At 34.4% G+C, this 12,926-nt stretch overlaps 1 long non-coding RNA gene across 1 annotated transcript; it reads left to right on the top strand.

Annotated features, from left to right (window-relative positions):
* The first annotated feature begins 385 nt into the window (after positions 1 to 385).
* Positions 386 to 7,982, top strand: LOC123606498. The gene is made up of 5 exons (XR_006716316.1): positions 386 to 656; positions 1,596 to 1,736; positions 2,882 to 3,060; positions 6,528 to 6,900; positions 7,766 to 7,982. It is a non-coding gene; the product is annotated as an uncharacterized LOC123606498 (long non-coding RNA).
* The last annotated feature ends 4,944 nt before the right edge of the window (positions 7,983 to 12,926 follow it).

Here is a 12,926-nt window from a genome sequence, read left to right as displayed (position 1 = left end):
TCATGATCTCACAGTCATTAGATGGAGCCCTGTGTCAATCCCTGTGCTGAACGTAAAGCCTGCTTGGGGTTCTCTCTCTCCCTCTCCCTCTACCCCTCCTCCACACATGCATGCTCTCTGTCTCTCTGTCTCTCTGTCTCTCTCTCTCAAAATAAATAAACTTCAAAAAATAAGAAATGACAGACTTGTTATAACATAGATTAGAGAGATATCACTAACAAGACCCTAGCAAAACAAATGAATATAGGGTAGGGGTGATTTAAGAGTGAAAAATAAATCAAAGATGATCCCCAGGTGTCTGTCTTGGGAATAGCGCAGAAATCACATTCACAGGAACATTAAGCAATTCATTTCAAAGAGCTAACCTATACGGTCCACAGATCTAGGTGCTTCACATAGATTATTCAATTAGTAAAGTAATCCTATGGAGTAGGTATTATCATCTCCTGCTTCTTCTGCAGATAAGGAAACTGAGAATGGGGAAGTTGGAATGTCTAAACTGACACATCTTGCATGTGGCAGAGCTGAATTCAAACTCAGACAGGGCAGAAGCCAACCCATGTCCTTTCCCTGCAGCATGGTGACCACAGCATGCTCCCTCTCACGCGGTTCTCGGATGAGCGAGCCAACAGAAGGATATAGAGCTTTAAAAAAATGTAAGTTTTTACAACACCACACCTTCATTTGGACTGTCGTGAGTCTGTAGTTCACCAAAGATAGTTTCTCTATTGGATTTCTCTGCCGATCGCCAAAGATAGTTCCTCTGTTCGATTTCTCTGCCATGTGAGTTTAGCATGATAAATTAACAATCTTTTGAAAGTCATAAACCAACACATACTTACTGATTGAGAGATTTATTGAAGTAGAGAGGTTTTCTCTTAATGAACTACTTATAAATCATTAACCCAATACTTCCTTCGCACCATTTCAGCCCCTGCAAAATGACATCCATTATGTATATTCACTGATTGGGTACATGTACTTGGTTCTGATTTACCCTGATAATCCTGTTCCAGAAATGATCTAGCTACATTTAACATAAAGGTGCTCTCACCATATTTTTGAGCATTATCTTCAGGCATCGTAGAGATATGCTGTGCCACTTTTTTTTTTAATTGCAGAAAAAGCTCTTCAATGCCAAATGATACCCAATATTTATGTAGCGCTTATGTGTCAAGTACCCTTATATGCACTTCATAGATGCTGCGCATCTATTCTTGATGATGGCCTTATGAGATTTTCATTATGATTATTATCTCCATCTTACGGATGGAGAAACTGAGACATTAGGTAACATCGAGGTCACAGGATTAGAAAGCAGCAGAGCCAGAAGTAGAACCAGACTCCAGAATCAGCTCCTAACACTACATTGCCTCTGATCTAAAGGATCTCCATCTTTCAACCCTCAGCCTTCCACTCCTAGAACAAGTTCTATTCTTTCTTAGGTAATAAAAAAAAAGCAAGAGTGGTGGAATTCTCCTAAGCCATAAAAAAAGGGTTGGGACTAGGTGAGAATTCTGAGTCACTACAGTCCATACAGTACAGATTTGAAAAGCCCTAATCACATTAATCATTTTCTTTCCTTTCCATATAAGTCCAGGAACTGACACCTGGACCTCATGTCCCACCTTCCACTCAGGAAGTAAAGTCAGAACTAAGTTCCCTGCTGCTACAGACAGGGCAGTGCAAGATCAGATAAAACTAATCAGTAACTAACCATGGCTGCGAAGAGAAAGGTAACAGGGCTCAAAATACACATCCCAGGAATCAGAGACCTTGCCAATAATTTACCTGCCACATCATTAATAGGGACTTTGCACTTTTTATTGCAAGATTGAGACAGCATGGATAGAAGAAAAAGCAAACATTTTAGATTTAGACAAGCTTCCAGTTCGGGTATGGCCCTGCCATTTGCTTGGTGAGTGACACCAAAGAACACATTTAATCTCCCAGGTCTCTGTTTTCTCATTTGCAAAAAGGAGACTAAAACAATTTTATTATGTTATAAGAGATTTAACTATGTAAATTGTAAAAGCACTTCTTAAAGACGAGATACTATCATTAGAGCTAAACAACCAGAGTTGATTATCCTTGGTGGTTATGCACATGATCCAACTGGCCACCATTCTGAATACGTACTACTGGGTCAAAACACCTTTTCTATGGGGTAGGCCATATTTTATTAGTATTTACATGCAAAGCAATACCTTTTAAATATACCTGTATATATATATATTCTTTAAAAAATGTTTGTTTGTATTCTGCTTTCCAAAATACTGTATTTGGATATTTGGCTTCTCCCTTTCATATCTCTCCTTAGTATCTTGACCATATTAATGATACCTAGTGAAATCTTTTTCTGGGAAATATGAAAAATATGGATACTGGTAAAGAGCAGATACAGAATGAGAGGAATGTTTTTAGTGGGAAATTTTTCACAAATACCTTGTTTGTAACAAAAGGGTTTAAATCATTTTTCCCTAGCCATTTTTTTATTGGGTATCAGAGGGGTGTGTGTGTGTGTGTGTGTGTGTGTGTGTGTGTGTGCTTGGAAAAACTATGATCTTGAAACCTCTTTCCTGAATTACCTTATGAAAATTATAATTACTGAATATTACATAAGAAAATAATAATGAGAAAAAGAATCTATGTATTATCTTTTGTCAAAAGAGAAGATAAAATCTATTTTTAAAAAAAAGATTTATGTAAGTCTTACACTAGAAACTGAGTCTATATTTCAGCAAGTAATTATTTTTTTGGTTTTGTTTAAGGAAGAAGGAAATTATTGCAATTATAACTTTCAAGCTTCTATTTCTTCTGAAGAACATATTTTTTAATGGCAAAGGCCCAGCATCCTGAAAAAAGATTTTATTTGTTTCAGAGAAAATAATTTCCAGGTAAAATCCAGATACAGGTGACAACCTTAGTAAAAAATTATTTCGAACTAACCTCTTCTAAGGAATTTGGGACCAAATAACAGCTCTGACTAGAGAATAAAATGATCTGGAAGGAGACACAGCAAGTTCAAGAAAATACCTACCTTGAGAAACAGGCAGAAAAGTGAGTAAGTTCAGATGTGCTGGTTAAACTTCACCTGTAATGGAGAAATTTCATTTATATTAATTCAAGGCCTATATTAATTCAATGACTACAAGGTTTTTGCCTTCATTAATTAGATAACTCATAACTTCATTTATGCTGTGCCCCTAGTATTTTTGGAAATCATTCAGATACAAAGCCCGTGTGAGAACAGATAATGATCATGCATACGAATAACTATATTTTTAATATCAGCATCAAAATAAGTGTAGACAATTTTTAGCCACTTTCATTCTAATGTGAAATATAGGCTTTGCATTTCTTCCATATCTAAAAATGTGACCTATTTCTCATGTACTTTCCAAGTGAGAAAAGAGACAATTATGGAAGTAATTGAAAGACATTTGAAATGTAACATCAGTTTTTTAAAAAGCATAATATAAAACTTTCATAGAATTGGTTATATCCCTTGATTGAGAGATGCTCATTTTCTTTAAGGTTTTTTAACAGAATGCATGGTGTCACGAAATGAGATGCCATTGCAGTTAATACCGTAACAATATCTGAAAGACAAACTCAAAGACATAGTACTCTCCTTCACCATAAATGTAGCTGAAAAAAAAACAAAACAAAAAAAGTTCAATGGAGAACACATTGTACTACTGGTATAGTCATGTGATACAGTGATGCAGGCTTTGATGATGACTAAACACTAATATGACTTCTGCAGATGATTCTTTGAGTCCTGAAGTCTACCCAGTAACTGCACTGACTGTGTAGTGAGAGTGTCCTCTGTTAAAGCTATCCATCTTCTGCTCAGAAGCTTTTGTTAATAAATGTGAACTTAGATCCAACACCAATGGCTTTCTAAATTTGGAGACTGGATACAGAATCCTTCTGTAATGGTAATTAAAAATTTATGTGCATTTTAAGAAATCCAATTCAATAGCAAATTCTTTTGGAATTATCCCTTTCGTATTAGAAGGATTTTTAAACTAGGTTTATTTAAAAAAAAATTTTTGGCATCTATTGCCTCTTATATTTATTACATCAATTAATCTAAAGACACTTACGAACTCTTTCAAATAGCACTAAAAATATTCCATAAGTTATATTTTGGTTAAAATTGCATCTCTGGATCTGGGAGAAAACTAACATTAGGTATAGGGGTAAAAAATCCTTAGGATATAAGGTTTTGTTTACTAGAGAGCCACAGTTAGCTCTCTTCAACATTTTGTTGATGTTTGAAGGTAGCCTCTAGTAAAGGATATTAAATTATGTAATTGTGAAGTAGTCACGATTATTCTCTGGGGCAGCGAAAGGCAGCTCAATGTACCACCCCGAAAGATGCCACTTTGCCATATTGATTATTTTGAGCTGTGGGCACTTGAAAAACAGCAAAGGCAGGAGAGGCTTTCTCTGAACTCCATTTATCTGTCTAAAGACACATTCTCAAAAGGTACTCAGTGGTCCCCAAATCTACCCAGAAATTTCATCAACCAGAAAGAATTGACTCTTACCACAAGAGAGAAGCCTGGAAGTCCATTCGACATCCAGAAAACTTTCATAAACTCTCATACCCCCTGTGTATTTTACTGAGGGCACATTCATCTTTCCAAAAATTATTTATTCTCCCTTAAAAGGCCTATACTCCTCCCATTTCCCTACTAAGATAGTATTTAAGCCTGAATCCTATGAGTTACTTTTTCCTGGGCATCTCTCATGTATATGTGACTTGTATGTGTTAATAAATTTATTTTTCCCTTGTTGGTCTGGCTTTTACCATAGGGACCTCAGCTAAGAACTCAGAAAGGTGGGGGTGGGGGGAATTATTTTTTCTCCCCTACAGCAGGATACCAGAAAGGTTATAAATATTAAGCAATAATATCACTTATATTGACTGAGGTGTAGGCTCTATATGACACAGCCTCTAAAAATTTCATTTCCGGTACTGTGTGGAAATGGAATGGGAGAGAAGTCCTTTGATATGAAATCCACACATGTCTTCATGAAAGAACTTTCCCCTATTTACAAGTAGATTTCTGCAAACCTGCCCCAAATGGCAACTACTTAAATTAAAATATAATTATGCTTGGTTTCTTGAAGTCCAATAAAGGGTTAGCACATACTATGTTTTCTCTTCTCTGAAATAATTCAATAGCACACCAGGATAACTTTTTTAATTTATTTCATTATAATAGTAAAATCCTTATAGTAAAAATCTCAAACTGTTCAGAGGGTAAAAAGCAAAAAAAAAAAAAAAGTCCCTTTTACCCAAAACAACCCTGCAGTTTTATCCCACAGAGGTAAGCACTGTTTACAGTTTCCTGTGCATCTTTGCAAAATTCTTACAGTTTGCATTAATTTTTAAGTCTTCTCCAAAGGGTAGAATTATCCCAATTTGGACAAAAATAAAAAGAAGTAAGTAATGAATATGATGAAATTAATGCATCAATTGAGAACTTTCTCAGGTAGAAGCTTTTGACTTTTTTGTGCATGGATACAGGCTATGTGTGCAATCATATAGTAATGATGTAACTATCACAAATGGTCTAAACTTACTCAAAAGGAAAACTTACAAGTTACCAGAATATTACTATTTATCACATAGAAAATCTCCTAAATTGGAAAAATTAAAAAAAAATCATTTTAAATATCAAGTTTTGAATGTTTTACATAAAAATTTTTATTCTACACTCTACTAAGGTGGGAAAAGCAATTAACAATTGTTTGGGGATTGGAAAAACACCTTGGCTGTTTTTAATGCAATTTGTGGAAATCTTGTGTGTTTTGTGGTTACATGTTTGCCCACTCCAGCCATCTGCAGCACCATTTTAAAAACCTGGTAACAAATGTCATTATTAATTCCAAAACACAGTCTCCAAATAGGCCAAAGATTTCTGGAGAGCAAAACAAGTGGCACAGACATTAGGAAATTTCTTCAGTGACACGAATGAAAAATTCAAAAGAAAATATTTTTTATCCTAATGAGGGAAGAGAAGGGAACGTACGGTAAGAAAGAATTATGAGAACAAAATGGGCAGGATTCCAATTCACTTAGTTATATCCAATTTATCTTCGTTTGCAATGCATGTTAATTTCAAATAGTTCCTCATACTGAATCTAAGGATTTCTCAGTTACTAATAAGTAAGCCCCACAAATGCACAACTAATAAAATAGTTGTTAGTAGGTATTTATTAACTTTCTATAGATGGAAATGGAATCATCTGAGAATAAAGACAAAATGATAAATGATCAACAATGGTAAAATAGTTTAATAAACCTGGTCACCTGCTAAAATTTTTTTTCCACCAATTTTACCAGGATAAGAAATCTTAGGAAAGAATGTGTAGCTCTGGGAAGAGGTCTTTCCCTATCTTGACTTCTAGGTTTTCCGCAGGAAACACATTTATGACTTTTCTTCTGTTGACCTTACAGGAAACATATAAACGTATATATGTCCATCTCTCCTATTCTTTCATTCCAGAAAATCACTAGGAACCACCGGGGGCTGTTTGGTTGGGTGCATACCTACCTGAGCCTTGAGAACACATCTGGTCCTTAGCAAACCTCATCTGGACAGAAAAAAAAATAAAACAAAACATGTCTTAAAAACAAAACTCAGATGTGGAAAAATAAGGTTATCCAAATCTTGTTTGCCTTTGACTTCAAAGGACTCCTATATGGGATAAACTTTGAGGAATATGAAAAGAGAAGATTTGGCTCAAAGAACAGAAGGATCAAATCAAAGTACAAAGTTGTGAGAAAGAGCCCGAAAAACATTTTACTGTGGTTGGAGCCATTGGCCATGCACTTTGAACAAAACCAAGTTCACACAGAGTAGTGAACTTAGTGAAGAAGTGAGTGATGCTAATGATGGCATTTTAATTGTTATAATTGAATAATATAACTTACTTAAGCTTGAAGAATTTTTTTCTTTTTATCCAAAGCCAAAGTAAACTGACATATATTATTGAATACTGCAAGTTTTTATTTACCATTAATTCTGAATGTGGAGATTAATTAATTATTCAAGTACACTTGGGGTAAAAAAAAAAATCACTATAGTACTTACTTGAATTTCTAAAAATCAACATTTTACATATAAATAAGGGTAGTCTACCCTAACTGTATTGTATATCTACTCAAAGATGTCATGTACTTACTACTCTAGTAATGCTATTATCATTCAATATGTTTTCTAAACTCTCTTACAATAAAATGTTAAGCCCTTGAGGAAAATTACCTCTAAACTTCCATAGGATGTTTAATGTTTTCTTCTGGCCACAAAATAATATATCCCTCGTGTGAAATTTTTTGAAGAAATTTTAAAAAGAAATATAAAAATAAAATTATTCGTGATTTCTTTGCCACATTAACCTTTTAATGTATATTCTTCCAGAATGTTCCTATGAACTTGTTAGACGGAGATATTTTACATAATAGTATATCATTCTATATATGCTTCATTTTCCTTAATATATAGTACATGTTATATATGATATATAACATATATGTAATGTATATATCCTATACAATACATACATATATACAGTTAGTAATATGGTTATATATATTACTAAAACTTATTTATTTATTTATTTATTTTTAAACTTTCTAAGTCAGTAAACATGCCTCATTAAATTCTTTATTAGTGAGTAATGTTTTCTTAAATGGATCTAACACAAACTTTTTAACGCTTTTTTCCAAACTACTTTCTGAAAGCGTTCCAAGATGTTCTAAATTACAAGAAGGGAGAAGAGAGTCATGTGGATCAAACAAAGTGGAAACAGTTGTAAAAGTGTTAATTGCAGGACTTCTCAGAGTGTTCAGAATGCTAATTCGAATCATGAACTTCCAAATGTGGAACATTTTATTATGCATTTACAAAACAAAATAAGCCACTGGAGTTTTTATTTGATAAAACCTTATTAATATTCTGATTTAATCATCCCCTATCTTTGGGCTTTTAGGCTGCTTTAAGTTTATTAACCATTCTTAATAATGCTTTGGTAAACATTTTCAGAATTCATCTTTGCGCATTTTTCTGATTATTTCCTTCAAATAAGCGTTTAGATATAGGATTGCCTGGCTTATTCACAGATTTAACGATTTGATACATATCACCAAATTGCACACAAAAATATATCAAATTACATACAGCACTTTCTGAGGCTATTTTCCCATAATTTAACCAATACCTGTTATTATCATTCTTTACATTAACTTTTATTTTTTCCTGCCCTGATTGATTATCCACCTTAGTCAAAAGTCTTACTTCTAAATGGCATTTGGTAATCTCTTACACAATAAACCACATCAACCTGAGGATATAGATAGAGTAGAAGAAAAACTTAATCTGTGGAGTTTCACAAACTGCCATCCCTCTTGGCCTGTCTCATCTCTCATCACCACCACTGGTGGCCTGTTTCGTAAATCTAATTTTTATGTCACAGCAGGAAAGCCACACATGAAGCCACACCTGCCTAACTTAATCTAGGTGAACAGAATCATGGCACCACATTGCAAAAATTAAAATTAAAATGCATGTATTAAAGGTTTTAAATCTCCCAAGCACTACCTGATCATTGTACCTGTTCTACAAATATAGTGTTAGAACTAATAAATAGTCTAATAGGAAACCTCAAGGAAGAAGATAACTCTCCAACCAAGAATTTCCAATCATTCAGGGAAAGCCAGTACTATGAAAGAAAGAGAAGCAATAAACTAAGAGTGGGGAAATTTGGTCTAATAAAACATCAGTAATAGAATACTGAAAAATAAGAGTTTTTAATTTTGAAATAGTTACTAAATCTTAAAAAGAAAAACAGCGGAAGGGATAAACAAAAATAAAATCTGATATTGTCACTAGTTTTATTAAACTGACCAGAGAAAAATTAATCCTTACCTGATACAATTTTCCAAATTATAAAAAAACAGAAAAAGTCACCCAAAACTTCATTTATGAGGCCTTCCTACACTGGACCCAAAATCACATAAGGACTGCATAAGAGAAGAATGTTTTGAACAACAGATTCAAAAATCCTGAATAAAATATTAGCAAACTGAATACAATAACATACAAATTACTATATCATCACTGTTTAGAGTCTATTCTAAAAAAAATAAATAAATAAGAAAGAAAGGGGGCGCCTGGGTGGCGCAGTCGGTTAAGCGTCCGACTTCAGCCGGGTCACGGTCTCGCGGTCCGTGAGTTCGAGCCCCGCATCGGGCTCTGGGCTGATGGCTCAGAGCCTGGAGCCTGTTTCCGATTCTGTGTCTCCCTCTTTCTCTGCCCCTCCCCCGTTCATGCTCTGTCTCTCTCTGTCCCAAAAATAAATAAACGTTGAAAAAAAAAAAAAAGAAAAAATGATTTATTTAGTATGAGAAAATGTGTTACTGTAATATCTACATTAAAATTTAGAGAATAAATTGTTTTTATCATAGAAGTTGATATGGCAGAATAAAAGAATTCAATATACTTAGATGTCCCTTCATACAAAACAAGAAAATATCTTAGCAAACCAGGAATAAAGAGAAATATACTTTTATATATACATATATATACATATATACATATATATATACATATATATATACACATACATATATATATACACATACTTTTATATATATATAATTTATTGTCAGATTGGTTTCCCTACAACACCCAGTAATCATCCCAACAGGTGCCCTCCTCAATGCCCATCACCCACTTTCCCCTCTCCCCCACCCCCCATAAACCCTCAGTTTGTTCTCAGTATTTAAGAGTTTCTTATGGTTTGCCTCCTTCCCTCTCTGTAACTTTTTTTCCCCTTCCCCTCCCCACTGGTCTTCTGTTAAGTTTCTCAGGATCCACATATGAGTGAAAACATATGGGATCTGCCTTTCCCTGCTTGACTTATTTCACTTAGCATAATACTCTCTAGTTCCATCCATGTTGCTACAAATGGCCATATTTCATTCTTTCTCATTGCCAAGTAGTATTCCATTGTGTATATAAACCACAATTTCATTATTCATTCATTAGTTGATGGACATTTAGGCTTTTTCCATAATTTGGCTATTGTTGAAAGTGCTGCTATAAACATTGGGGTACAATTGCCCCTATGTATCAGCACTCCTGTATCCCTTGGGATAGAATAGAATAGGGACTCTAGAATTGGACCCACAAATGTATGGCCAACTAATCTTTGACAAAGCAGGAAAAAATATCCAATGGAAAAAGACTGTCTCTTTAACAAAGGGTGCTGGGAGAACTGAACAGCAACATGCAGAAGAATGAAACTAGACCACTTTCTCACACCATTCACAAAAATAAACTCAAAATGGATGAAGAACCTAAATGTGAGACAAGAAACCATCAAAACCCTAGAGGAGAAAGCAGGAAAAAACCCCTCTGACCTCAGCTGCAGCAACTTCTTACTCGACACATCTCCAAAGGCAAGGGAATTAAAAGCAAAAATGAACTATTGGGACTTCATCAAGATAAAAAGCTTCTGCACTGCAAAGGACACAATCAACAAAACGAAAAGAGGAATATCCTACTGTATTAAAAACACTATAGTGTTTAGCAAATACCATAGACAACAGTGGGATAGCAAAAAATTTTGCTTAATCTCAAGAGCAACACAAATTTGTCACCACTCACAAATTTTTAAAACACTAAGAATAGCTAAGAGTGAAGGGGACCCAACACCCTCATATACATTCTCTGTAACACAGCCACCTGGAGGGGCATCTGCAGTGTCTGTCAAAATAAGAACTTGTGCTCACTGTATGATGAACAACTCTTTGTATGTGTACGTGTACACGTACCAACAAAGTCACATAAGAACAAAAAGGCCCGGAAATAGGTGAAGGGCATTAAGAGTACGCTTATCTTGTTGAGCACCGAGTAATATATAGAACTGTTGAATCACTATATTGTACACCTGAAACTAATATAACGCTCTATGTTAACTGAAATTAAAATTTAAAAAATACAATTATAAAAAAAAGAACAAAAAGGCCCATATGGGATGTAAACTACAGCACTGTGTACAATTGCTAAGAATTAGAAAGAATCTATACTGCAAAGCTAGAGTAATCAAAACAGCATAAGGCACATAAATCAATAGAATAGAACAGAGAGCCCAGAAATAAACCTACGCATATGCAGTCAATTTACAGTAAAGAATGCAAGAACATACAATGGGAAAAAGCCTCTTCAGTAAATGCTGTTAGGGAAACACGACAGCCACATGCAAAACAATGAAACTGGACCACTATCCTACACCATATATGGAAATACATTTAATATGGATAAAGACTTGAATGTAAGATGTGAAACCATAAAACTTCCAGAAGAAAACAGCAGTAGTCAGCTCATTGATATTGTATTATTTACAATAGCTGACATACGATAGTAAACTAAGTGTCCATTGATAATGAATGGATGAAGAAGTGGTGATGCACACACACACACGCACACACACAATGGAATATTACTCAGCCATAAAACGAAGCCATCTGCTACAACATGGATGAACCTAGAAGGTATTATGCTAGGTGAAATAACTCAGAGAAAGACAAATACTATATGTGTGGAATCTAAAAAAAAAAAAAAATAGAAACAGACTCATAAATACAAGAAATTGTTGGTGAGCAGGAGGGGAAAGGTTGAGGGGACAGGTGAAATAGGTGAAGGGGATTAAGAGGTACAAACTTCCAGTTATAAAATAAATAAGTCACAGGGAACAGAGTCAATAATATTGTAAAACTTCATATGATAACAGATGGTAACTAGACTTCTGAGGAATCATTTCATTATGTCTAAAAATATAAAATCACTATGATATACACCTGAAACTGTTAGGATATTCTATGCCAATTATATTTCAATTTTAAAACAAACAAAAAACAGTCAGAAATCACCTAAATGTCCATAAGTAGAGGATTGTTAAATAAACCATGCTGTATCTCCTATATCACTAACATAGAGAAATATCTAAGATGTGGTTGGGGGACAAAAGGAAAAGAAACAGCCAAAAAATATGTACACTAAGCTGTAATGTAAATTATAAAAGAAGAATTTGTATATGCGTACAAAAAATTCTGAAAGAACCCTCACCAAACTGATAATAGTTGCCATGTCTGAGAAGTGAATATTGATGTGTTAACAATAGACTTTAGCTTCATCTGCAATGAATGAATGAAGCTATATTGATATAGTACATATGTAATTATACATAAATACATTTTTAATTATTAGAGGCCAATAAATGATACTTTCCCAAATTAATAAAACACTAAATTTGCTTACTTAATTTTTGTAAATATTTATTTATTTATTTATTTTGAGAGAGAGACAGAAAGACAGAGAGCACAAGCAGGGGAGAGGCAGAGAAAGAGGGGGAGAGAGAAAATCCCAAGCAGGCTCCATACTGTCAGCGCAGAGCCCAATGCAGGGCTCGGTCCCACGGACCTTGAAATCATGACCTGAGCTGAAATTAAAAGTCAGACATTTAATTGACTGATTCACGCAGGTGCCTGAGTAATCCCAAATTTCTAACAAAGATACTAGACTTGTGAGGAGACCAGAATCCACCTTATGACAGAAAGTTAATTATTGAGAGAGGTGCTAGATAGTAGATGAGACCAGAATTAGCCTTAAAACAAACCAGAACAAACCACACGACAACTACAAAAAAGACTCAGGAAATCTATTTTGTCCCAGGTTTTTCCTTTAACAGTATTTTTTGATCCTATATAATGGAAACTATGAATTCTAGAGTCTTTTGTACTAACCAATCCTACTCTCCTGTGTAGCTACTATAGATTCCCCAAATCTTCCTGTGGAAAAATCACAATTCTCATTTGTTATAGAACTTTTAGAGAGCTCTCA

The sequence above is a fragment of the Leopardus geoffroyi genome, chromosome A2 (assembly GCF_018350155.1).
Source record: "Leopardus geoffroyi isolate Oge1 chromosome A2, O.geoffroyi_Oge1_pat1.0, whole genome shotgun sequence".
NCBI classification, from domain to species: domain Eukaryota; kingdom Metazoa; phylum Chordata; class Mammalia; order Carnivora; family Felidae; genus Leopardus; species Leopardus geoffroyi.
This window is presented reverse-complemented; position numbering and strand designations above follow the sequence as displayed.